Raw genomic sequence first — 25,132 nt, 5'->3', positions numbered from 1 at the left:
TTGATCGAATATTACTTCATTTCCTTGAACACAAATTTGATTGACACTTAATAAATTATGCTTTAAGCCATCAACATACATAACATTTCCAACCTTGACCTTTTCTTTCAAAAGAACAGAACCTTTACCTCTTATGAGTGCAGGGGTGTCATTTCCAAATGAGACCTTCTTTTCCTTTTCTAAGGCACTATATGACTGAAGTTTATCTTTGTCACCTGTCATATGTTTTGAGCATCCACTATCGATGTATCATTGATTTTCCTATCCTTCTACATATAAGGCTATCCCACATCTTTCTGGTTGCGATTCTTTCTTTTTCCATGTTTTGGGACTCAATGAAACTTTCTCCTTCTGAGTTGTTTGCTGAAACCTGCTCCTGCATTCAGAATCTTCATGAACGAAGTTGTTACAGATAGAACATTATACTTCATTATCAAGAGCAGAAAAGTTATTGTAGGTCCTTTTCATGATCCCAGTCATACTCCTTTGTTTTTGAGCTTCTCTGGTCATGATTGTGTTGTAGGAAACACATTGAGCTGCTCTATGACCAAAGTAATGAAAGGAGAAACATTGGCCATTGAAGAAGCTCCTGCGATTATCAAATATACCAGCCAAATGATTGTAGTTTCTATCCATTCTGGAGGCAAATTGAGAATGATTTACCTGTGGTTGGTTGTAGCTTCAATTCATCCTTGAAGTAGATTGCCCCTGATTTACCTGGTAGTCTTTGTTCCTTCTTGACGTAAATTGTCCCTGATTTACCTGGTGATCTCCACTAGGCCTTTGCTATGGATTTTCAACCTACTCACTTCTCCTTGCAGCTTCAAGATAACTATTGGAGGTAGATGGCTTCTGTGCTTGAGATGTTTCTTTGGTATACCCAAGACCTGTCTTGATTAGAGGAGAACATTGTACTTTGATAATCTCATCCAAAGTTTCAGATCCTTTAGTAAATCTAAGATTAAGAGCTTTTGTTTTCTCAATGTCCTTTCGAAGTCCCACAATTTCACATTCTAACTTTTCATTATGCTTCTCCATTTCAGTAAGTTGGGATGTGAGAGTATCTATAATCATATTTTTCTCCTCTAAGAAAATTTTGAGTTTAGAAATTTCCTCATAAAGGCTTTCTTCATCTATAGCATCCAAGAAATCATCATCTTCAAAATCCATCAAAAGTCTATAATCATTACCTTGTTCATATTCATTATTGTTTGAAAGTCCATCACTGTTTTCATGTGTGTAATAGCTCTTCTTACTTACATTCTGTTTCCTGTTACATCTAACTGGTTCATTACCTTTGTCAAGCTTATCTTTATGAGGACATTTGGCAGCATAATGATCGACTCTCCCACAAGCAAAACATTTGAAGGGCATCTTACCCCTAAATCTTCCAGTTCCCTGTTGAAGATTCTTGACAAAATTAGATTCTTCCTCTTCTTCTGACTCATTGTAATCTCCTTTTCCTGAGGCTTTGAATGTAGCTTCTCTCCTGTCTGTTGGTCCAATTTTTCTCATTTCATAAGCAATTAGGATTTCGTGTAGCTGTGACATGGTAAGCCTTTGTAGATTTTGCTTTTCTTCTATGGCAGAAACTTTTGAATAAAACTTAGGAGACAAAGATCTTAGAACCCTTTCAACCGAAACAACTTCTTTCATTTCTTCACCCAAGTTTTTCATACATTAACAATCTCATCTATACGAAGGAAATAGTTAGCCACGCTTTCATCATTGTACATTCTGAGATTTTCATATTGAATTCTGAGAGTGTGAAGTTTTTCTCATTTTACCTGATCATCTCCTTCATAGCTCAGAACGATCTTGTCCCATATTTCTTTTGCAATTTTGAGCTGCATAACCTTGACAAATTCTGATTGAGATAGACTCCCTAATAGGGTATTGACAACCTTTTCATTTGTTTCATGCTGCTTCTTACCAACCGTATCTGTAGGAGTTGCTGAAGGAAATGTGTATCCTGTTTCCACAATACCCCAAACTTCTGTACCAAGAGATTGAAGAAAGGTATTGATTCTTACCTTCTAATAGATGAAGTTTCTCCCATCAAAAATTGGTGGCCTGATTGATGTTTATTTTTCATAGTTGCTCATGATGATAGATCTTCCTTCAAGCGATCAAGCTTCTACTGAAGGACCTGCTCCGATACCAATTGTTGAAAATAATATTGAGAGGGGGGTTGAATCAGTATTATTATGTCAAATTATTTTTCAATTTATACAAATATTTGTATCCAGCACTTCAGTTAATGGAAAAAGCGTGTATACGCAACTCTGACTAATGAAACTTGCCTATAAATTCCAGACTTATAATTTAAGTTATTCCTCAGATGTTGATCATTAATCTATGTGTCAGAACAATATAACAGTAAGCAGGAATAGAAAAGTAGACAGTCACACAAAATAACACATGATATAAGGTGGAAACCCAAAGTGGGTGAAAATCACCTGTTGCAATATGTCTCTATCTTCTTTCAATTAGAAACTTATTTTTACAATGATTCTGTACTGGTGCAGTCTTATACCATCACACAGGCTACAAATTGCAGAAAGCTACAACCTTCTCTCATTCTCCAGACTCTCCTGGAAGGGAGCTACAACCCCCTTAGCTCTTGTACTAGCTGAGGTACTAGTACGTAGGTGCTGACCTACATAAGGCTTCAACCTTCTCTTTTCTTCCAGTGACCACGTTTCATAAATTTCCATACTAGATCCATGAATATAAATCAAACATCAAGTAGATCTGCAACAACCAATATCCTTTGTACAAATAATGAATCAACCAATAACTTCTTAGAATGTTGTAACCAGAAAACAGTACCAATAACCAGACACCAATTCTGAACCCAGAACACTGTAGCAATAAACACAAGCAGCTAAAACATATTTCAAGAGACGTACACTACTTCACCAATAGAAACCTGCATACGTACCCATCTATGCCAAATCCAACCAGCGTATATGCAGTGTTCACTTACCTAACCTGCGTGTATATGCGCCTCCGCTATGTCGAACCTGCTATAGATCTATAAAAAAGATAATTTATCTTTTTACTCAATCAGACATCATTTATACCCGAATTATCAGATTTATAGATCTGATCATGTGCCAAATATAATAGATCAAAATCACACAATGACACTACTATTCAAGCCTTGAGATCTTGACCCATCAATAGATCTTAACCATCATGTAATGCTCAGGTTCCTTCTTGATTCAGATCTAGCTGTAACTCACCAACCAATCACCAGTATTCCAGATCTTGCTCCTCTTAAGATATTCAACACATAAGTCCATACCCTTGCCAAATGATCTCCTTCCCTTTTTATAGTCTTACACCTTATTCAAACCATTGAGAACTAATACTAGGGACCTAATACTTGGGTTCAACATTTTAAATGCAATACCAAGGACCAAAACCATAGCTTCAAAATATGTCGGACTAAATACCATGGACCAACCATAATTTTTCCCACATGTACACGCTTTTCTTTGCATGAAAGTGTGTGCATACATATATGTGCCTTCTGATCAGTACACCCACGTGTAACATGACTTTGTTATGAGGAACCTGCATATACCTCATTTTCTTCCATTCTGAGAGCCTGAACTGTGATCTGCCATTTCAGTGAGTTTCCATCAAGGAAAACACTTATGTCATAGATCCAAACCTATTCCAAACCTGTGTCATAATGCCAACAATAGGTAAATATATTTAGCCCCAAGTTATACTTGAGCAAGAAATCAACTTGTTCCTAAAGCATATAGTCAACACACTCTTGACACATCAAATTCTTACTATAAATTGACTCAACAAGTGAAGCCCTCAAAAAATCAAGTTAAAACTATATAGACAAAGAAATAAACATGTACAAAGGAATATAACCAAACTTCTCATTAATCAAATTTAGAAATACATTAAACTAGCCAAAATATACAATGTGGACACATTCAACCCAAGCTCCTCATCCTCTACCTATTCTCCTTGCACTAGAGCTTCTCTTCTCTTCTTCCACTACACTTCTTCTCTTCTATATACTCTTCACTTCTTCTCAAACACTCATTTCTTTATAAATGAAGATAATATGGGTAACTAAGAGTCACAAGTGCTGGTTTGTTTCCTCTTCTCACAAAATAAGGCCGGAAACTAAATTACATTTACATTACGAACTATTCCCTCCAACTTATCTGAGAAACAAATCTCACATGCTAATGCAAATATTTACAAAACATTTAAAATATCCCCCAACATCACCATGTGACCATCCCATCACATTGGCAAGATTTGGTCTAGTCTTCATCAAATTTTCTGCTCCATCTATGCACTTGCATTAGACTCCCAAGGTACAAGAATATATGAATTTCTACTCATATTCATTTCGTCTTCTCGTGACTACCTCAACTCATGAGCTACAACATGCCTCTGTAGTAACAAGCCTCCACCTTGCTACATGATACCTCACCAAACTGTCTCTTGATTTTGGGCTTTTCCATCTTCCTGGCTCTCTTCTCCAAAACCTTTTGAGCATTGTTTGCTCTAGGATGCTACAAATATCCTAACCTTCCTCCACTATCACCTGTAAAGGGAAAAAAATATCTTTCCATCTCCTTAATCAACTTGTACATTCTTCTACCACTATCGCTGTGAAATCTGAACTTTTACTTGTTGTTGAACTGTTCAAACTTTTCAAAAAGCTCCTCATAATAATAGGCTGCCTCCTGATGAAACCAACTAAACATTTATGATTTCCTTTTGTCTATTTTATCTTCTAAATCAGTCCTCCGCTGAAATTTGTTGTCTTCAAGCTGATCCTCAAATATTCATCTACTTCATCACATGTGTTCATCACCCTTAGGATGTTCTTCTTTGGTTGCAACTCAATTACCTTTGGGATTTTCCTCCAACTAAACATTTGATCTTTGTTTCAGCTCCACCTCCCACAAATTCCATTTCACTTTCTTCTAGAGGATACTTATGTAACTCCTATCTTTCTCATCTTTTTGTAGCATTCCTCTCATCATATCTAGCTATAATTTGATTTCAACAACTTCTCTATCAAGCTTGTCCTGACTTGATCTACTATGGCTTCTCTCCTAACCTTTACTATTAATCTCACTAGTCACAAATTTCCTTATTCTATGAGATTCTTCCTAGTCACCGTGAGTTGCACACAAGACATTGCGATAAGTTGACTCCATCACATGGAAAATTTTAGGGGCTAATGTTTGTTTAGTGGGCTAATTTTCTATGATTTTTCCACAAAAAAATTCACCAATTTCCAATTTTTTTATAAAAGATGATTCGCCCAAATTTTATAATATAAAATTATTTTACCTTAGAAATCGCCAACATTATCTAGAGACTATATATAAAATCATTATAAATTTGAATAATTTTACAAATATATCAATAAACATTTTATAATTTGAATGTTAGGAATTAGTGAGATTTGCCAATGTTTTTAAACTTCAAGAAAATTTTCCATCCTTAAAATTTTCCTTTCTCCATCAACCTGTTTGTAAATACCATACTGAGGTCATCCATGCCTAGTATTGTACTGGTATATCTTTTGACTCCTTCCTTTTGAATCTTCATCTGAGCGCTCTTCGATATTCTATCTTCTGTAGGAAATTGACTCACCCTCTTTCTTTGAGAATTTTTTTCTTCCTCCTCACCTTCTACCGCAAGGTTCCTTTCCATCATCCTTAGCTACAAACATTCATCACTCATTGTTCAATCTTCACATGGACATGCAATTTTTGCTATAAAAATAATGTTACTTGTGTCATCCCTTTTTGTTGCAGACCTTCATGTTCAACAACATTCTTCTTACTCATAACTCTGGTCATCTTAACTTTCTTGTACCAATTGTTACACATGATTGAGTTATCCTCTAACTCAACCATCTCCTTCTCCATCCTTCATCACTCATTCCTTTGAGTCCAACTGTGTTGGTATTTTCTTCTTCTGCTTGTGACTTTCCTCTCAACCCATGCTATGACTAATAACAACCATCTTCATCTCTTCCTCTTGTTGAATTATCATTCTCTATTAGTGAGCTGCAACTAGCCCTTATTGTAAAAAAAATCTATTTGTCACCCATTCCAAGTCATCCTCTTGCTATCTTCTCTTCTCTAATTTCATAGTAGAACCCCTTCTTAAGCATGCTTGTTCCTTAACATTCAAATTTGGTGGTTGTTGCATCTTCAGTTTCTCACTCTTATTATTTTCACTATTAGTTTATCGCCATTTCTTCATGCAAGTTCTTTTATTGCTTATTCTCCTTTGGCATATCTTAGATGCTATGGTAGTTGCTACCAATTTAGTCTTGCAAACACAATTCCTTTAATGACCCAAATTAACATAAACATCACATTAAATTTTATAAGATCTATAACACGATCTCATATTCCCCTACTTGTTGAACAAATTCCTCTCCAACCAATACACTTTCTCTTTTTCAACAACATATCCACTATTCACTCCCCTGCAATCACCTCACTTACTATTGTAATGTTCCTTTTCTCTTCAACCTCTTTTCACTATAAAGTTTTCTTCAAACATGTAAGCATATCCACTATCAATTCTATGTTATTCTAACTTCATCATGTTGGTATGAGGGGGTTTGACCCAGGTTTATAGTGTGTTGCACACCAATAAAACCCTCAACTACTAGAACTTTCAGCAACAACCAACAAGTAGGTAATAGTCTCACCCGAAGAAGTTATGGGAGGCTGCAGAACTAGGTTTCCGCAACCAAAGCGATATTCACAAAGTGGCATCATGTATTTACTTCTAATGTGTATCAATGTTATAACTTCACATGCATCAAAACTTCGCATAGATGATTAATTTAATAGAGATGCATAAAATTTACAAATAACAATATATGTTACAGTTCTTTGAAATAATTCAGTAAAAAACATACATAATCAGATAGATAATAGTAAGCAAGTAACATGTACATAGATACAACACTTCACCAAAACTTCTTCCTTATTAAACAAATATTTAGTTAAATTCACTTCCCTGATCTGCGCACCTAGTGGTCTGTGCACATAGCTGTAGATTCGTTAAGGTCTCCAAACACTCAGTTGTGGAACCTTCTCCAAAACTGCATACTACAGACGTGAAGACAGAGATTCACTTATGCTTCTATTATTGAGATTAAATTATCCTTTACAAAGTATTACATATCCTTATATACAATTCCTCTATGCAAAAACCATGGTCTAGATACAATGGATCCATAAAACAAGGACTACTACCTGATACTCGTTACAAGGGCTTTCTCCCATCCCTAAACCTCTAAAATTCCACATGATGAATATATATTTGCGATGTCCGCTCCTTCTTTCCTGGGGTCTTTTACCCAAAACTTGGACCAAGTTGGGCCATGCCCAACAGGCCCCAAACACTCACTTGTGACTCGTCCCGAGTCACCCAACTTCGAAGCCCTTAATTTTTGCTTCTATGTCATTGCATACTGCATTGTAGTGCTGCAGTGTTTCTTCCATCAACTTTTCTTCCTATTGCACCTCCTCCAGGAAAGGTTCTCTAGTAGGGCCAATAGTCTTTTGTAGGAGCTTCACATCCCTTTTCTTCAATTCCTTCAGCCATTCATCTAATTCCTACAAAAGTTGCAGGGCTTCCTCCTACCATGACTCAGTCCTCTCTTGTGGGATTTGCACTTTCCTCCATAGATCATCCATTTGCACTTGGAGGTTCTTCCCTTCATAAATCTTTGAAAAATGATGCAAGACTAGCAAGGTCTTCACAGTTGCCAAGATCTCATCTTGACACTTATGCTTAGCCTATAGTTCCTCTACAATCTTCATGATGTTTGGATCCTGCTGTAGCGAGGTCCAAATCTGCATCGTGTCATTGAGAAACTACCCACAGTCTGCCATTGCATCACATATCCCTTTCAATTTTTCATTGAGGTTCCTTTGTCTCTACTCTGGAACCTTTGGCAGCATACTTCCCTATAACCTTATTTGCAGCTATGATATCTTCACTTCGTACTCAAATTTAAGCTTATCTATAACATTCCTTGATTCCTTGATAACGAGGGTGAGTTTTGCAACCTTTTTGTTGATTCTTCATCGTCACGAAAATGCACATCTACATCACTACTACAAGTCTCAGCAATGACCTTCTCCAGTTGTTCTCGTTGTTGCCTCACTTCCTCTCTATCCTTGGCCAGTTTCTTCAGTTCCTTCTACATCATATATTTATTTGACTCTGCCTTTTATTTTAGTAGCAAAATACGCTACTCTCATTGCTTCAATTATGTCGTGATTCCCTCATCAAATTCATGTATCGTCTGGAGGGGTAGCACACCAACATTCATCTATATACTGTGTCATGATTTGGATTTTTCTCTATCTGTTGTTGCTTCAAATTTTAGTACTCCAATTGTCACATGTAACATCCTAATTTCGTAGGTTGTTTCGAGTATCTATTCTAGCTGCACCAGCTAGATTGTTTACTCTGGTTGCCTCACTGCCTACAACAATGCCCTCAGCTTCACGATGTCATGTTGTACCTCAGGCAAGATTGTCTTGCAGCGATCATGAATCTTGTCCCAAGTTTCTGTGTTGATCTCCTAGATATTTTTTGTTATCTCATCGATGTCCTCATTAGTGTGACAAGTGGCATTGCTCCCTGACTCTTATATGCCTTCCTCTTCTTTCTTTGCATCATTTTAACCACAAAGGGTGAATCTTCTGACACCTCCACATCACTAAGGTGTTTTTTGTGTTCTTGTCCTCACCCTATTTCTTCTGTCTCTCCATCGACATCCTTCCTACTTTTACCCACACCCTATGAAGTACCTTTCTTTGTCCCAACTCCTACAACTGTTCCTCTAAGTGGAGTCATCCATTCCTCCAACCAATCTTGCACTACCATGAGGAGATCAAATTCTATCACTAGGTATGGCAATAGATACCATGTCTCCATTGGATCATTCCTCTCTTTCAGATATGCCCTATGAAAGTCTACCTTGAACTCTGCAATATGATGGTATTATTTGTACAAGCTTGGTGACAGCCTAGGATACTGATTCACCATCATATGTAGATCCATCGCCATGGCTAAAAAGAACTTATTGTTCTCTGTTGCGTGCATCAGCTCCTTCATAAACCATAGCGAATCATACCTCATTTCTTTGCATACATACACCTCAACAGTCAAAAATTAAGAATCTTCTGGCTCCTTCCATGTAATAGGTGTAATAAGAGTTATTAACTAGGGATAGTGGAAGGTCTTTCCCTCTTCTCGTGCTTCCTTGCAATCCATCAAAACTCCTTACATAAATAAGAAGAGCATTTGAACTAGACCCTTGTGCTACACTACTGTACCAATGACACTATGACTGTAGGCACCTCATTGGCCCTACACTTCCTCATGATCTTCCCCTCTAAGATATGTGAAGAAAAGCACACACCCTGATCCTTAATGAAGTTTATCCCATACCCACGAGATTTCTTTACTAACCTAAACTTTTCTTTCATCATCTAGGCCATCTCCTTGTCTTTGTTTTTACCCATGAATTCATTTTTAAATTCCCTTCCTTGATATGGCAGTGCTGTTATTTTTCTGATGAGAATATTATCAATCAGAATCCTCGCCCCTAGCCAAATGAAATTATCATGCACCAGTGTGAGGAGATATCGCACACAGATTCTACTAAATGGGCTTTGACTGAAGTGTGGCACATTTAGAATGTTCAAAACCCCTACTCCCTGGACTCCCTTAACCCATTCTTGTGGTTCTAATCTTGTAACTTTGCTATATGGGTAGTAAACTTTCTTTAGGTACCTACTGGGGTCAAACTATGGGAATTTTCTTCTATCGTTAAAATCCTAGTCTTCCAATTTGAGCTGGGGAATCTTCCCCAACACTTCTATTTCAAAAGGAACCTCCTTTGGAAATAGTGGTGTGTAGTACCTGGAAAATTTCTGTTCTTTTGGCTCCATAATTGGCTTTGCACTCGACTTTCTTGGTGGCGTGAACACTTGGAACACAGATGGAATCTCCACATACTCTGTCCTTCTGCTGAAATTTAATTTCTTCCTCATTGTCATGGACCTGCTGAGGTCCCTCCTACTGCATTGGTCTCTTTCCTTTCTGCATGGTTTTCTTCCCCTTATCATTAATGTTCTTCATCTGCACTTCCTTTTGCATATTCTTTCGTGGTGACATTCTCAATTCTGTTGTAGACACCTTAGCTGGTCTCTTCTCCTTCTGGGACAACGATTGTGCATGCAACACCTTCCTTGGCAACCTTAAGTGCATCTGGGACATCGGTACATTTTCTCTTGCGGTCTTTCTTGCTTGTGACTCCATAATACCATCTAGCCCTTTCTTCTTAAATATTCTAACAAACTCTTCCCAGCTTCTCTTAGACATGTAATAGCTCCTCTTCACTTAGGTGCCATTTCTGATTTCTCCAGGAAGCAAAGTATAAAATGTGGTGCGGGATACAATTTTTATAACAATTTTGAATTAATGGCTTCATGATTGGCTTATATTTAGCTCATTTAATGTAGGTATGCACTAGATAGAGCCAGTTGTGCTTCATAAATTCTTTCCTCCTGCGCCTTTTAATAGTAACTTATTTTTAACAATGCCCCTTTTCCTTTCAATGGTCATATTTTCGGCTAACGTCATTAGATTTCCCCTTTGACACAGTCACCCCTTCTTCTTCGTAGAACCATTGGACTTTGTCCCACTTCGGCGTAACCTACAACAATCTTCCTACAACAAAGTCCATTCTTGCAGAGTAGTTTATAGTCTTGTGCCCACATTCAACTATAGGTGGCACTAAGACTTTCTTTCCTTCATTTTTTAGTGTGAAGCTCCAAGGACATAGTCATCCCTATATATCTTCAATCTACTACCATTCACTCATCTTGAAATCATCTGACCATTCAAATTCACGAGCTGAACATCACCACCATCTAAAATGTTCTTGACGATATATGGCCCCAACCAATGTGTTTTGAATTTTTTCGGGAACCTCCTCAACTTACTGTCATATAATAATACAAGATCTCCTTTGTGAAATATCTTCTTCTTGATGTGCATGTCATACCAAGCCTTCTCCCTTGCTTTTTGCACCTGCTGATGGAATCCTGCTACAAATCTGTCTTCTTCTAAAGCTAGTATCTGCGACATTCTTTCATTCATCATATCAAGGTCTTCGATATATGTAACAACTACAATTCTTAGACTTGGCACAATGTATTCCATTGGAATAACTGTTTTTTTTCAATATACCAACCTGAAAGGTGTTTCCCTAGTGAATTTTTTGCATGTCATTTTTTATGCCCACAACACCACTGGAATCCTCAAGTCTCAGTCATCTTTGTTGATGTTTCACACCTTGGTCAATGCATTCTCCATAATCTTATTGAAATATTCCATTGTCCCATTTGCTTGAGGATGGTAGGGAGTGCTCTTCTAATGGTAAAATTGGAATTCATCAGTTAGTGCTTCAATCATCTTATTCAAAAAATGTGTCCGTTGGTCACTCATCAAGATCTTCGGACAACCAAATCTAGACAATATATACTCGAAAATGAACTTCCCAGCAGTTTTTGCGCTACAATCCTTTATCGATTTTGCCTCGAAGTACCTTGTCAAATAATCAGTCGCGATAATGATCTATCTTTAACTAGTCCTTTACCCTGGGTGACTGATAGGTCCAAATAAGTCAATTTCCCATTTACCAAAAGCCTCCAAAGTCACATGTGGTACTAGTGCCATTTCATCTCTTCCGTATGGCTTTCCTATGCTTTGAGATACATCACATGCTTGAAAAATTTCTTTTCCTTCCTTATGCACTGTAGGCCACCATAACTTGGCTCTCAAAATGTTCTGTGTAGTGGCGTTTCCTGCATAATTTCCATCTATGACTCCTCCATGAGCTTCCATCAAAAAAAATTTCCTTTCATGTTCAAGGACATATCTACACAATACTTTATCTGGTCCCATTTTATACAATTGTCCCACAATCAGCAAAAATTAGTTTCTTGAACCACCAATTCCTTCTTTTTCTTTGTAGTGTACTCTTTAGGTGCCATTCCTATGGAAAAAGACTAAATAATATCCCCAAAGTGATCATCTTTAACTTTAATTTCAAATATATATGCTTCAAGCAAATTATATTCAATATTTGTAGGTTCTTCTCTTGTCTCTATCCTAGATAGGTGATCAGGCCCAGCATTCAATCTAATAATCTTCACTATAACTTTGAAGTCAAATTCTTGGAATAATAACAACCATCGACACATATTCCCTACTAAAATAAGCTTATTCACCAAGTACTTCAGCGCGGAATGGTCTGTGAACATTTTAAAATGTGCTCCCAACAAGTATTGTATGAACTTTTGCAATGCATACACCATGGCTAACCCCTCCCTTTTGTTGTGTTATAATTCTTTTTTCCCTTAGACAACTTCCTAATTACAAATGCTATGGGATGCTCAATATTCCCTACTCTCAACTGCGCTAGTACTACTCCTAAAGCTATGCAAGATCCATCAACATGCACATGAAATTCTTTCTTTGAGTCGAGGAAAACTAGAATCAACGGAGTTACCATATTTTATTTCAACGCATCCAAGCTCTTTTGGCAGTACTAATCCCACTAGATCGTCACATCCTTCTTCAACAACTTCTCCATCGGTGCAATTGTCTGCGCATATCCTTTTATAATATTCCTGCAGTAAATAGTGTGTCCTAGTGTAGTACGTAGTTGTCTTACTATTTTTGGTACTAGTAGGTTCACAATGACTGTGATCTTCGCTGGATCTACCATCAATCCTTGTTTAGAAACCACATGTCCCAACATTATTCCAAATGGCGCAAAAAATATGCACTTCTTCAAGTTTAATGATATTTGATACTACCTACATGTATCAAGCATCAATCTTAAGTTCACCACATGCTTCCTTAATAGACCAAATATTGTCCAATCATCGAAGTAAACTTACAAAAATTTATGTATATATTCCTTGAAAGCTGCAATTACAACTCTAGAAAAAATAGCAGGTGCATTCTTCAACCCAAAAGGCATCATTGTATATTGATAGGAGCCCCATTTTGTAGAAAACATTGTCTTATGTTTGTCCTCCACTGCAATTCTTCTCTGATGATACCCTGAGAAGCCATCTATAAAAGAGTAACCCTCTTTTCCCCCTACATTATCCAACATTTCATCTGTAAATGCTGTGGGGAAAGGGTCATGCAGGCATGCATCATTCAACTTCCTCAAGTCCATGCATATTCTAATTTCCCCTTTCACCTTCTTCTCCTGAAATACCATGGGACTTACCCATTCACACTCTTCAATAGGTTCAATTATCACCATCGTTAACATCTTGTCCAATTATTCCTTTACCTTTTCCTTTTAATTTGGGTTTAGTTTATAAGGCCTCTACTTAATAGGCTTCATATCAGGCTTCAAAGGAATCCTCATAACTCCCAAATGCCCTATGATGCCTTTCATGTCTGAAAATTTAGTGGGGAAAATATCTTGGTTGCCAGATCAGGAAGTAACTCCTCAAATGAGATTATATTATTCATTTAGGTTGTTCATTATTGTATACATGAGGGAGTGACTATTGAGTTTCGTCTCCCGATGACTCTCCATTTTATCTATTATTTATTTACATTATTTACAGTTGTTCACCCAATCCCTATGATTATGTGTCAATATTTCCTCCCTTAATATGAAGTGATGTTGTTGAGTCCAAGTATCATTCCAAATCTTTCAAGCTTTTCTCTTCCAAGCACTTTGGTGAATAGGTCCACAATCTTCTCATTAGTTGAACAATGGCAAAGATGTATTGTTTTGGCCTCAACATGATGTTGAATCAGATGATATTTTGTATTGGTGTGCTTTGTTCGATCATGGAACTTTGGGTTCTTCGGCAACTTTATTGCCAAGGTATTTTCAATCATGAGTGGAGTCGAATGTACTTGTTTTACTGCAAATCTTCCAGAATTTTCCTAAGCCACACAATTTCTTTTGTTTCCTCAACTGCTGCAACATATTTTGCCTCTGTTGTGGAATCTGTTGGAACTAATTGTTTGCATGATCCCCAGTTGACAGATCCTGATCCATGACTCATAGCATAACTATAAGTAGATACCCCAGTTTCTTTATCTCCATCGAAGTCTGAATTAGAGTATCCAATCAAGCTGAAGTCGCCCACTTGTGTATACTTGAGTCCAAAGTCTTCAGTTCCCTTCAAGTACTTGAGAACGCTTTTTGCAGTAGACCAATGTCCCTCACAAGGCTTTTGCATAAACTTGGAGAGGGTTCCAACAACAAACAAAATGTCTTGTTTGGTAGTAGTCAGGTAGTTTAGACTTCCTACAAGTTGTCTATACTTTGTTACATCCTCAAATTCTTTTCCTTCAATGGATGTGAGCTTTAAGTTTTGTTCCATTGCAGTAGTCAGAGGATTGCATTCATCCATGCCAAACCTGTTCAATAGATCTCCAACGAACTTCTTTTGAGAAAGGAATATGGACTTCAGATGTTGAGTTACTTCAATACCAAGATAGTAATGAACATAGCCCAAATCAGTGATTTCAAAACCTTTCCTCAATTCCTTATTTATGGATGCAATGTAGCTCTCATTGTTCCCTATAATCAAAATATCGTCTACATACACCACAAGATATACAACTATTTCTCCAACTTTCTTAACAAACAATGTTACATCATCAAGATCATAATGTTTGAAATTGAGTTTCAGAAGATGCTCAGTTAGTTTTTCATACCAAGCTCACGGTGCTTGTTTGAGGCCATACAATGATTTCACAGGTTTGCATACTTTATCTTCATGTCCTTTTATAGAAAATCCTTTAGGCTGGGACATAAAAACATTCTCTTTTAGATCTCCATTCAAGAAAGCCATTTTTACATCCATTTGATGGAATTTCCAACCATTCTAAGCTTCTAGGGCAAAGAGTGTCTGGATGGTAGCCGATTTTGTTGTGGGGGGCAAGTCTCCTCATAATCAACCCCTTCCTTTTGTGCAAAACCTTTTGCCACAAGCTTGGCTTTGTGCTTTTCAAGTGAGCCATTAGCATTATACATGTTCTTTTAGACCCACTTGCATCCAATTGGTTTGGTTCCCAATGGAGAGTCAACTAGCTTCCAAGTGCCATTCTTTATCAAGGCATCATACTCCTTTTTCATTTGTTCTTTCCATTTATCATGAGAAGCAGCTTCTTTGAAGGAAGTTGGTTCAAAATTTGTAGACAAATTTAATTCACAATCATAAGAAACATCCATATAAACAAGTGAATCAGAGTCATCTACATAACCTCCATTTTGTCTGGTTGAATTTCTATTTCCCATCTTTCCAACCTCATCAGGGTGAACACTTTCAAGTGTCTTTGTCAGCCACGTTTGGGGACCTTTCTGAGATGGTATAGGCTTCTCAGTTGATTGAGTTGGGATTGAATTAGGATTGAGTCTCCCAATTTTTTCAATCACATCACTCAAAGTATCATCCGTTGTTGGAGTTTCATGAGGGGGAGAGAGTGCTTCAAAATAATATTCCATGGGTTGATCTGGTATAGGAATCCCCCCTTCAATATGTGGAATCCGATTATCAAATTATTGAAATGATTTTTCATTTGCGAATCTATCCAAGTGATCAAGTTGTTGCTAAATAAAATTGTCAGTTTTGGATGATTCAAGAAAGATTACATCTCTAGATACAAAATACCTTTTATTGACTTCATCATAGAGACGGTATGCTTTGGATGTGTTTGAATACCCCAGGAATATACACTTACGACTTCTTGCACCAAGTTTGTTTCTACGTACCTTTGGTATCAAGGCATAACATGTGGAACCAAAGACCCTAAGATTCTTTACCAAAGGAATGTGTCCATACCACATTTTAGAAGGAGTCTTGTTTCTAATAGCATTAGATGGACATATATTCTTTACATATATAGCACATGCAACTGCATCAGCCCAAAACATCAATTTACATTTTGAAAAACATCATGGAGCACACCATATTTAATATTGTCCTATTCATTCTTTGAGCTACTCCGTTTTGTTGGGGATTATAAGGCACAGTTGTTTGATGTTTCATCCCGTGTTGGCAAAGATAGTTTTCAAATTCATTTGATGTGTATTCTTTTCCATTATCAATGCGAATAGAGCCAATATGAGATTGTGCGTCATTTTCAATCCATGTATGAAAGTTCTTGAATGTTTAAAAAGCATCAGATTTGTTCTTCAATAAATAAACCCAACACATTCTGGTGTATTCATCGATAAATCTCATCATATATTTATTTCCATTTGTAGAAGGAATACACATTGGACCACATAAATCTGAATGAATGAGTTCAAGTTTCCTATGTTCTCTGAAATGCAAATCATGAAAAGTCTGTTTACTATGCTTTCCTAGAATGCAAGCATCACATCGCTTAAGTTTCCTAGGAATTGTAGGAAAACTAGTAACACGATTTTTCTTCAACAAGCAAAGGTTTTCATAGTTCAAGTGTCCAAATGTAGCATGCCATAATAAACTTGATCGAAATGTACCTTCATCATAATGAGAATTGTATGATAAATTTTGTGCATGAGCAGAGGTACCATGTAGCTTGAGAAGCTTTTATTCTTCTATCCTTGTCATGACAAGTGAGTGGACTAATGGATTTCTCACCTCAACCTTGCCATCAAACATGTGAATCAAGAGTCCTTACTCACGGGTGTGGACCGAGGACAACAAGTTTCTCCTCAATTGTGGAAGATATAAAACATGATGCAGAAGAAAATCTGGAAGGACAGACAATTTAAGCCTGATTGTGCTATGCCCTGATGGCTTGAGTTTTGATTTGTTTCCAAAGTATACTGCTCCATCAACATTATTCGTAACTTCTTCAAAAAAAATTCTTCTAAAATTCATGTGGAAAGTTTCTCATGAATCAAGAAACCAATCATTTTTCTAAGAAGCAAGTCAAGCATTAAATAAGTCTTCATTTACTCCAATATTACAGTGTTCCAGAACATAGTGAGCGGATTCACGTGCTTTACCTTTATCTTTTTCATTAGTTTTACCTTTGGGTTGGTTTCTTTCCCGCTCAATTTTGTCCCAAGGAAAATTACATGTGGATGCATCATGTGATCCATCTCCTTTGCAATGTATGCAATGTAAATCTGACTTTTCTCCTTGAGAGTGTCTACCCCAGCTACCTCTGAAATTTCTTCTTCCTCTTCCTCTTTGACCACCTCTTCCTCTGGAAGAATATTGAGCAAGATTCTTCTCTCTATGTGCAAGACACACAGCCTCTTCAGAAGACTAAGGAGTTGTCTTCTTCCCAAAATCTTTCTCTCTTTCAACAAATTTTTTCACAAGGGAGTCAAATGTAATATCTTTGAGGTTTCCGTTTTCTTGCAATGACTCAAGATAACTTGAGTAAGTGGCATAAAGTGCCTTGAGAAAAGCTATCAGAGGAATGTCTAGTTGAACATTAGTAACTTTGATATCACGCATAATAGATTTTACTTCTGATGCCAGAGCAAGAGGATCATCATTTTGTAATTCAAGGCTGAACAATTTAATCATGAGTTGAACAACATGAAGTTTAGAGTGTGAGCCATAGAGTTCCTTCAATTTTTGTAAGGCTTCGAAAGCATTTGAAAATGGTGAAATATGGCGACTCGCCTCTTCATTTATTGATGTTGCAATCGATGCATAAGCCTTGCTATTCTTATTTACCCAAATGGTGAATTCCTTGGCTGAGGTAGGTTGTTCTGGTTCTTTGTCTCCATCTCCAACACACACTCCTTTGCACAACTCATTAAAAATGAGAGTGTGTTTAATTTTCCTTGACCATTCTCGATAGTTCTCCTTCCCAAAGAGAACTACTCCAATAATAGATATTAGTGAATGCATTCCCAAACAAAATATTTTCTTTTCATTCCCAAAATAAACATAACCTTTCTGGATCTCTTCTATTTAGGTGGAAAAGAATTCACTATATTAATACTTTTAATGTAGCATATATTCCTCCACTCACACATATATTATATGATGGTTTCAACATATAAACCATATATTATATATTCGAAAAAATATCATCCAAAATTCTCATTCTCTTATCACCATTCAAAAGTCTCAACGAATTTTAATACTACCACCATTTTCAAAGGAGTTGAATGCACTTCATACCATATAAATTCATCATACCTCCAACTTTTGTCTGCAGAACTATAGCAATGAATTTGCAACCATTTGAAAAATACCCCAACAGTCTTTGACGATATGACAACTGGAGCAACAATATGCAAATTTTTCCAGCAATCTCCAAATATTGATATAATGGAGGGTCATTTGGTCTTCTACCAAACTCAGAGCATACTCAATCCAACACCATACTCCAGGGAATAATAGACTCAAATGAAGTTTTAGTCACAGTGTTGGACATAACACCACGCTTCCAGCTATGCCACCCTTCCAGCACACAGCATGCAACACTTCCTAGCATCACATGACCATTCGACACATCGACTAGCTCCAGTATTCACAGTAGGCAAAGAAATGCCTTAATGCAGCAAATCAACCCTTCAGCACGCCAACTGCATTTAGACTAGTGAATTCAATAATGCATAGAATCTTGTAGCAATAAGACACGAAAATCACTCGCGCAAGTGTACAGGATGCAGATATGCTAATAGTTCTACAAAAGTAGGCAGAACATGAGGGAGTTACAAAGGGACGAAAGCTAAAATTAGAACTGGCTTTGATACCATGTTAGGTTAGGAAGTAACTTCTCAAATGAGATTATATTATTCATTTAGGTTGCTCATTATTATGTACATGAGGGAGTGACTGTTGGGTTTCATCTCCCGATGACTCTCCATTTTCTCTATTGTTTATTTATATTATTTACAGTTGTTCACCCAATCTCTATGATTAGGTGTAAACATTGGTATTCATGCAACAAATATATTATCTTGCTAACAATGTCTTCATCCCAATAATACCCTATGGTCATATACTTCGATTCATCTTCTTAACCAATATTCACCTTCCAAGTATTCAATGGATTCGTTATATCAGGCATCTCTATCATAGGTCCATTTACTTCGTGGTGTCCTTTTGACTCTTTCATACCAATGTTGCGAGGATATTTGTCTTCTTCTGCAGTAAGATTATAACATTCTATCACATTTTAGATCTTTGCAGCCCAATCAGGTTGCCAGATAACTAGAACTTTGTTTTCAAATGTCTTTTTCTTAACTATGTTGAGAGCTACATCTATATTTGGACAGTCACATTCAAATCCACATGTTATGACAAATCCATCCACCATCTTTACCCATCTAGCGGTGCCATGTCAAAGTTTAGTTTCTAAATACTAGTTCTGAGGGATTGTTTCCAGGGTATGGATGAACCCATGCACCCATTCTTCTCATGGAATTTCTCCCCATGTTGCCATACAGAACCATTTGTTAGTTTGAAGAGGCTTGACTGAGGTTCAGATTGTGCTACGCACCAACAAAACCCTTAACTACTAGCCCTTTCGGCAACGACCAGTAAGCAGGTCGTAGTCTCACCTGAAGTAGTTATGGGAGGTTTCAAAACAAGGTTTCTGTAACCGAAGGGATATATGCGATGTGGTGCCATGTATTTATTTCTATTGTATATCAAGCTTATAACCTAGCATGCATAAGAAATTCATGCAGGTGATTAATTTAATGGAAACACATAACAACAGACAAATAACGTATACAGAGATAAAACAATTCGCCAAAAATTCTTCTCTATTACACATATATTCAATTACATTCACTTCTCTAACCTACACACCCAGTCGTAGGCGATCTACACACTTAGTAGCAGACTCTTCAAGGTCTCTACACACTTAGTTGCGGAGCCTTCTCCAAAACTACAAACTACAAATGGGAAAACATAGATTCACTTATGCTTCTATTATTGATATTAGTTTATCCTTTACAAAGTATTACATATCCTTTTATACATTTCATCTATACAAAACCCATGGTCCACATACCATGCATCCATAAAACAAGGAATACTACCTGATACCTATTACAAAATAAGGGCTTTCTCCCATCCCCAAATCCCTAAAAGTCTATGCGATGAATATATCTCTGTCAGCTCCACGTGGTCCACTCCTTTCATGATTTCTTTTACCCAAAAGTTGGACCAGGTTCGGCCATGCCCAACACATGGCCAAAGAGAAATCCATTCTACCTGGAGATAAACACTATCCACTATGTCTGTACAACACCTCACAATCAGTAAACATCAATTCAATAAAGATTCACCTCAATCTGTTGTAAACTATGTTTCCTCCAAGAGTTTCATGTATCTTTATCCAATAGTTGTAATGATGAAATATATTTGTGGCTCTGACATTCTCTAAAACATAGATGAGCTCTGATACCACTTGATGGGGACAGACTGATTTTCCCTGGCTACCCATAACCTACGATACTCCAACACAAGCACCAACAACTATGTATTTAAAAACACATTATATAATTTCAACAAATTAATTAAAATATGCAGTCTAAATAAGAATGGATATTTCCATTTCCTAATGCCATGAGTGGGATTTCTCCCATCTTGCAATCCTTATTCAAACCCCATGAAACTCCATAGGCTTCAAACCATCATATGGCACAACATGCTAGCCAAAACAGGCTTTCGACAATGCACAGGTAGCCCTGAAAACTATTTGTTGTAGGCACTGCAAATATTTTCATAGCACCTCAAAACTCTATCTTTTCGTATTCCAAGAATCCAAAATGACTTATCCTCATTCTAGTCGACTTCCCAATCAAATCTACATGACCTTAACTTGTTTCTTATCTCAACCATTGAATTATTATGCCCTTGTTCACCGGGATTGCAAAGCGAACATATTTTCCCATCAAAATCAGTCACAAAAAAGGGGTTTGGCATCATTCACACAACAGGGTGCTCGAGTTTTCCTCCATACGCAGAAATTATACAACTACAATAACTCAAAAAAATTGATGGCACAACTATAAGCTACTTGTAGGTTTTCTCCATTCTCAAGCCCATTATTTCTAACCTTAGGGAGAATACATAACCAAACAAGCACATTGTATTCCAATCAATAGGAAGTGATTGAATCTGAACAATGGTGCCTTATTTTGTTGATGGGTTTCACAACACAATACCCAGACACCCACTAATATCTAGAATGCATAAACACTTTCTTTCTCATGTTTCAGGTGACACAACAAGAGTCAAGGCAGAAAGGGACTCAACACAATGGTGGAGGCTTTAAAGTGCAAATTCTTAATATAACTCTATGGAAGAAGAATATGCTTTCAAAGATAAGAATTACACAATAATCAACCCAAAATTACACACAACCCATAAGAATAAAGTTATGCAAACAATTCTTCATCATACAATCTCTGACCCATACAAACAGGTAAATATATTGATCCCCAATTTTTACTTGAATAAGAAATCAAATTGTTCCTAAGGCATGCAATCACCACATTCTTGACACATTCAAATTATTACTACAAATTGACTCAACAAGTGCAACCCTGAACAAATCAAGTTAACATTATACAGACAAAGAAATAAACATGTAGAAAGGCATATAACCAAACTACTCATTAATCAAATTCAGACATATATTACGCTCTATAGAATATACAAAGCGGGCCTATGCAAACCATTCCTCTCATGCTTTGCCTCTTCTCCTAACACTAGAACTCTTCCTCTCTTCTTCCACTGCGCTTCTCCTCTATTGCACACTCTGCTCTTCTTCTCAAACAAGCATTTCTTTATAAAACAAACTGACATGGATAACCAAGAGTGACAAGTTATGGTTCATTTCCACTTCTCACAAAATAGGGGGAACTGAAATTACATTGACATTAAGAAATATTTCCTCCAACTTATTATAAAAACAAAATTGACATCCTAATGCAAATATCTACAAAAAAAATTAAAATCTCTCCCAACATCAACATGTTACCATCCCATCACATTGGCAAGCTCTGGTCTAATAATCATCGAAATTTTTGCTCCATTTATGCACCTGAATCACTTGACATAAGTTTTTTTGTCATCCTGGATAGTGAGTGTAAAATTCAAAATGACATAAGTGGACTTGACATCCTGAGTGGAATCAACGTAACCTCCATAAAATTTCTTGTAAGGTTTCCACCATTGCTAATCTTTTAAATCCAAATGTAATATCCTTAATTTGAGCTTCAATGGTTCATGAATAATAAATGGAGAGAGAAATATCATTCCATTTCATCAAAACTATGAAAAATCATAAGAACTATAAAATTGTTTAACATTAAATTTTAGAAACTAATGCCATGAATTGTGATCTTGAAAGGTTGTGTGATTACTATGTTTAAATAGAAAGAGTGTACTAGGATGCCTCTCCTCACCTCTTACGTATTATCCCAGCAATGCATATATGTTGTTAGTTTTTCTAGATTTTGGTCTCAATCCTATCCATTCTTTCAAATACTTATCTTGCTTGGTAATTTGTAGAGAAACATGTGAAGATATTTCAATACTTCAGTTACTCATATCTTACTAATCAACTAAAGTGGCTTTGAATGATATTAGTACATAATATATTGGCCCCCGTTGGTTTCCATGTTATGAGTATGGACCATGGGACAACTTAAGAGCCCATTAACACGATATCACTAATCTATCTTCATATTTTGAACAAATCAATTAAAACATTATGAGAGGTATCCATAACCATTTTAACATGGACCCAAGTATCCACCTATAGGGTTTTGTGTAGAATTCATGTATTTTGTGTAGAATTCATGTATTTTTATAAGAACTTGTAGGAAACCTAAAATACTATAGGTCATAGGTATATCCATTTCTAGACCTCTCGATTTTGAATAAGCTATCCTTATTATACTATTCACACACAACAAAAATTAAATATTTTTTCTAGGGCTTCTATAGAGTGTTGTGTATTTCTAAATGATCCTTGGTTGTAAGTATAAAAAAAAAACAGTAGGATGAGATGTCAATCGTACAAAAAAGGGAGTATTCCTATCTTACCACACATGAAATCGACCAAATTTCCAAGTCTCAAGGTGGGTTTACCACATTTAAAACGAATACTAGCAAACAATATGTACTTACATAAAAAACAAAAGAATCAACTTGAAAACTTCAATAGTAGAAGCTGGAATGTCACAACAAAAGCTAGTATAGCTCAAAGATCTCCACATGAAGCATCAACAATGGTTTCCCACAAGAAAAAAATCACGAGAAATGTAAAATTATGGAAACATGGGCTATAGCTAGCATGCATGAACAATTCATAACATGCCAAAAAACAAATGCAAATCTCAATAAAAGAAAGCAATGTTGCAATAATTCTATTTTAAGTTAGTTATGTATAGATCATATTTGCATGTCATATTCCACAGTCATCAACCCTTAAACCTAGGTTTAAGTTTCCAATCCACTAATATGTTTTATCCACATGGTGATTGATAATAAAGCTACACAAAGACCTCTTTGTGTTAATTAAATTTTTACATCAAGAATATTTGGTTAAAGGTTTTCTCAATAAGGGAGAAAAATCCAACACTCTAATTGTTCAAGTTCTTTGAATTGTTTTCTTTAATGACAATAGTCTCATCTTCTCATCAATACTCATTGAATATTTTGAATAAGAATTTGTTTTTTTTTTACAGAATTTATTTAACTTATTTGTCTATCCTCCATAAAACTTTAATGAAAAATTATTTAGGTAAAGTCATTCTAAAAATTTAATTATGAACTACAACAAAAGAATTGTAAGAAAAATAAAAAAAATAGAGTTCTCTAGTATTCTTATAGATTCTCACTCTTTCCTTGGAATCAAGATTTGACTCGTTTAGGAAATCCTTCCCTATATTCTATAAAAAAATTAATTAATTTATTCATCATAAGTGGTTAAAATAATTTTACTAAAGTCACTGATAGGAACACTCTACAAAACCCAAAAAAACAGTCTTTCATAGGTTTTAGAATTAAGTCTTTCAAATGTTTTGATTGCTCCTCACTCTTTCCATCTAACCAGATCTTAACATTTTTACAAGATAAAAATAATATCCTTATCTATTTCCAATCTAAATTTCATCTAGATCGAATTAGAAGACATTTTCTAAAATAATTCAATTGCACATCACTATTCAAGGAGACACTAAAATAGAGAAAAATGGATTGTTAATACTATAATTATTCTGTGTGAACTCCAACGTCTGCAAATAATGAAAATCAAGGGCTAAGATTACAAAAGCAAATAATGAAAATCAAGGGCTAAGATTACAAAAGGATTGAGCTTGGTCAAGATCAGTTTTGCAAAAATTATTTTATTGCACACAAATGTACAAAATTCATGATGGGTCTCTAAATTTTCTAATTTTATACTCCATTCTATATCTACATTAAATACATTATTGGTCATAAACTGTAAGAAAAGATCATGCTTTGACCAATATGACTTATGGTTTCCCAATTATATATAATGAATTTTATTTAAGTTGAAATGTGGCATATTCTTGATCTTAGTGTGATTTATAAATTTTATTATTTTATATGTTATATAAATATGAAGATTAATAAGATATCCAAGTGTCAAGTAAAAGAAATCAATTAAGAAGACAAGATTGATTTCTCTCATTCATTATTCAAGAGGAGCTTGAAGATTGTGGAGGTTTTTAAGGGATTCTTTACCTACCTGTACCATTTATTGAAGACTAGAGTAATCTCACAAAATTGAATGCATGATTTTAGGATATTTTGGAACAAATTTGCAATAAGGAATAAATAAAAATTAAATAAGATTATTTTTTTCAGATCGAATATGAAGTCTCCTCTAGAAGATTGAATCATCATTACTTTTGTAAAGAATTTCGAAGTAATACAAAGTTTTCTTTGAAAATTATTCCTAAAAATAGTGTTGCGTTGATTTTATTATATCTCCTCTATTTCCCTTTCTTTATGATTTTTTGTTATTTATGGTTTTCCATTACAATAGTTTGGTTTGTTATTTCTTAATATTAGAATAA

Source organism: Pinus tabuliformis, chromosome 9 (genome assembly GCF_031772625.1).
Source record: "Pinus tabuliformis cultivar Carrire ecotype Pingquan chromosome 9, CPIR1, whole genome shotgun sequence".
In the NCBI taxonomy this organism is placed as follows: Eukaryota; Viridiplantae; Streptophyta; class Pinopsida; order Pinales; family Pinaceae; genus Pinus; species Pinus tabuliformis.
The sequence above is the reverse complement of the archived record's forward strand: the minus strand, read 5'-3'. Positions refer to the sequence as shown.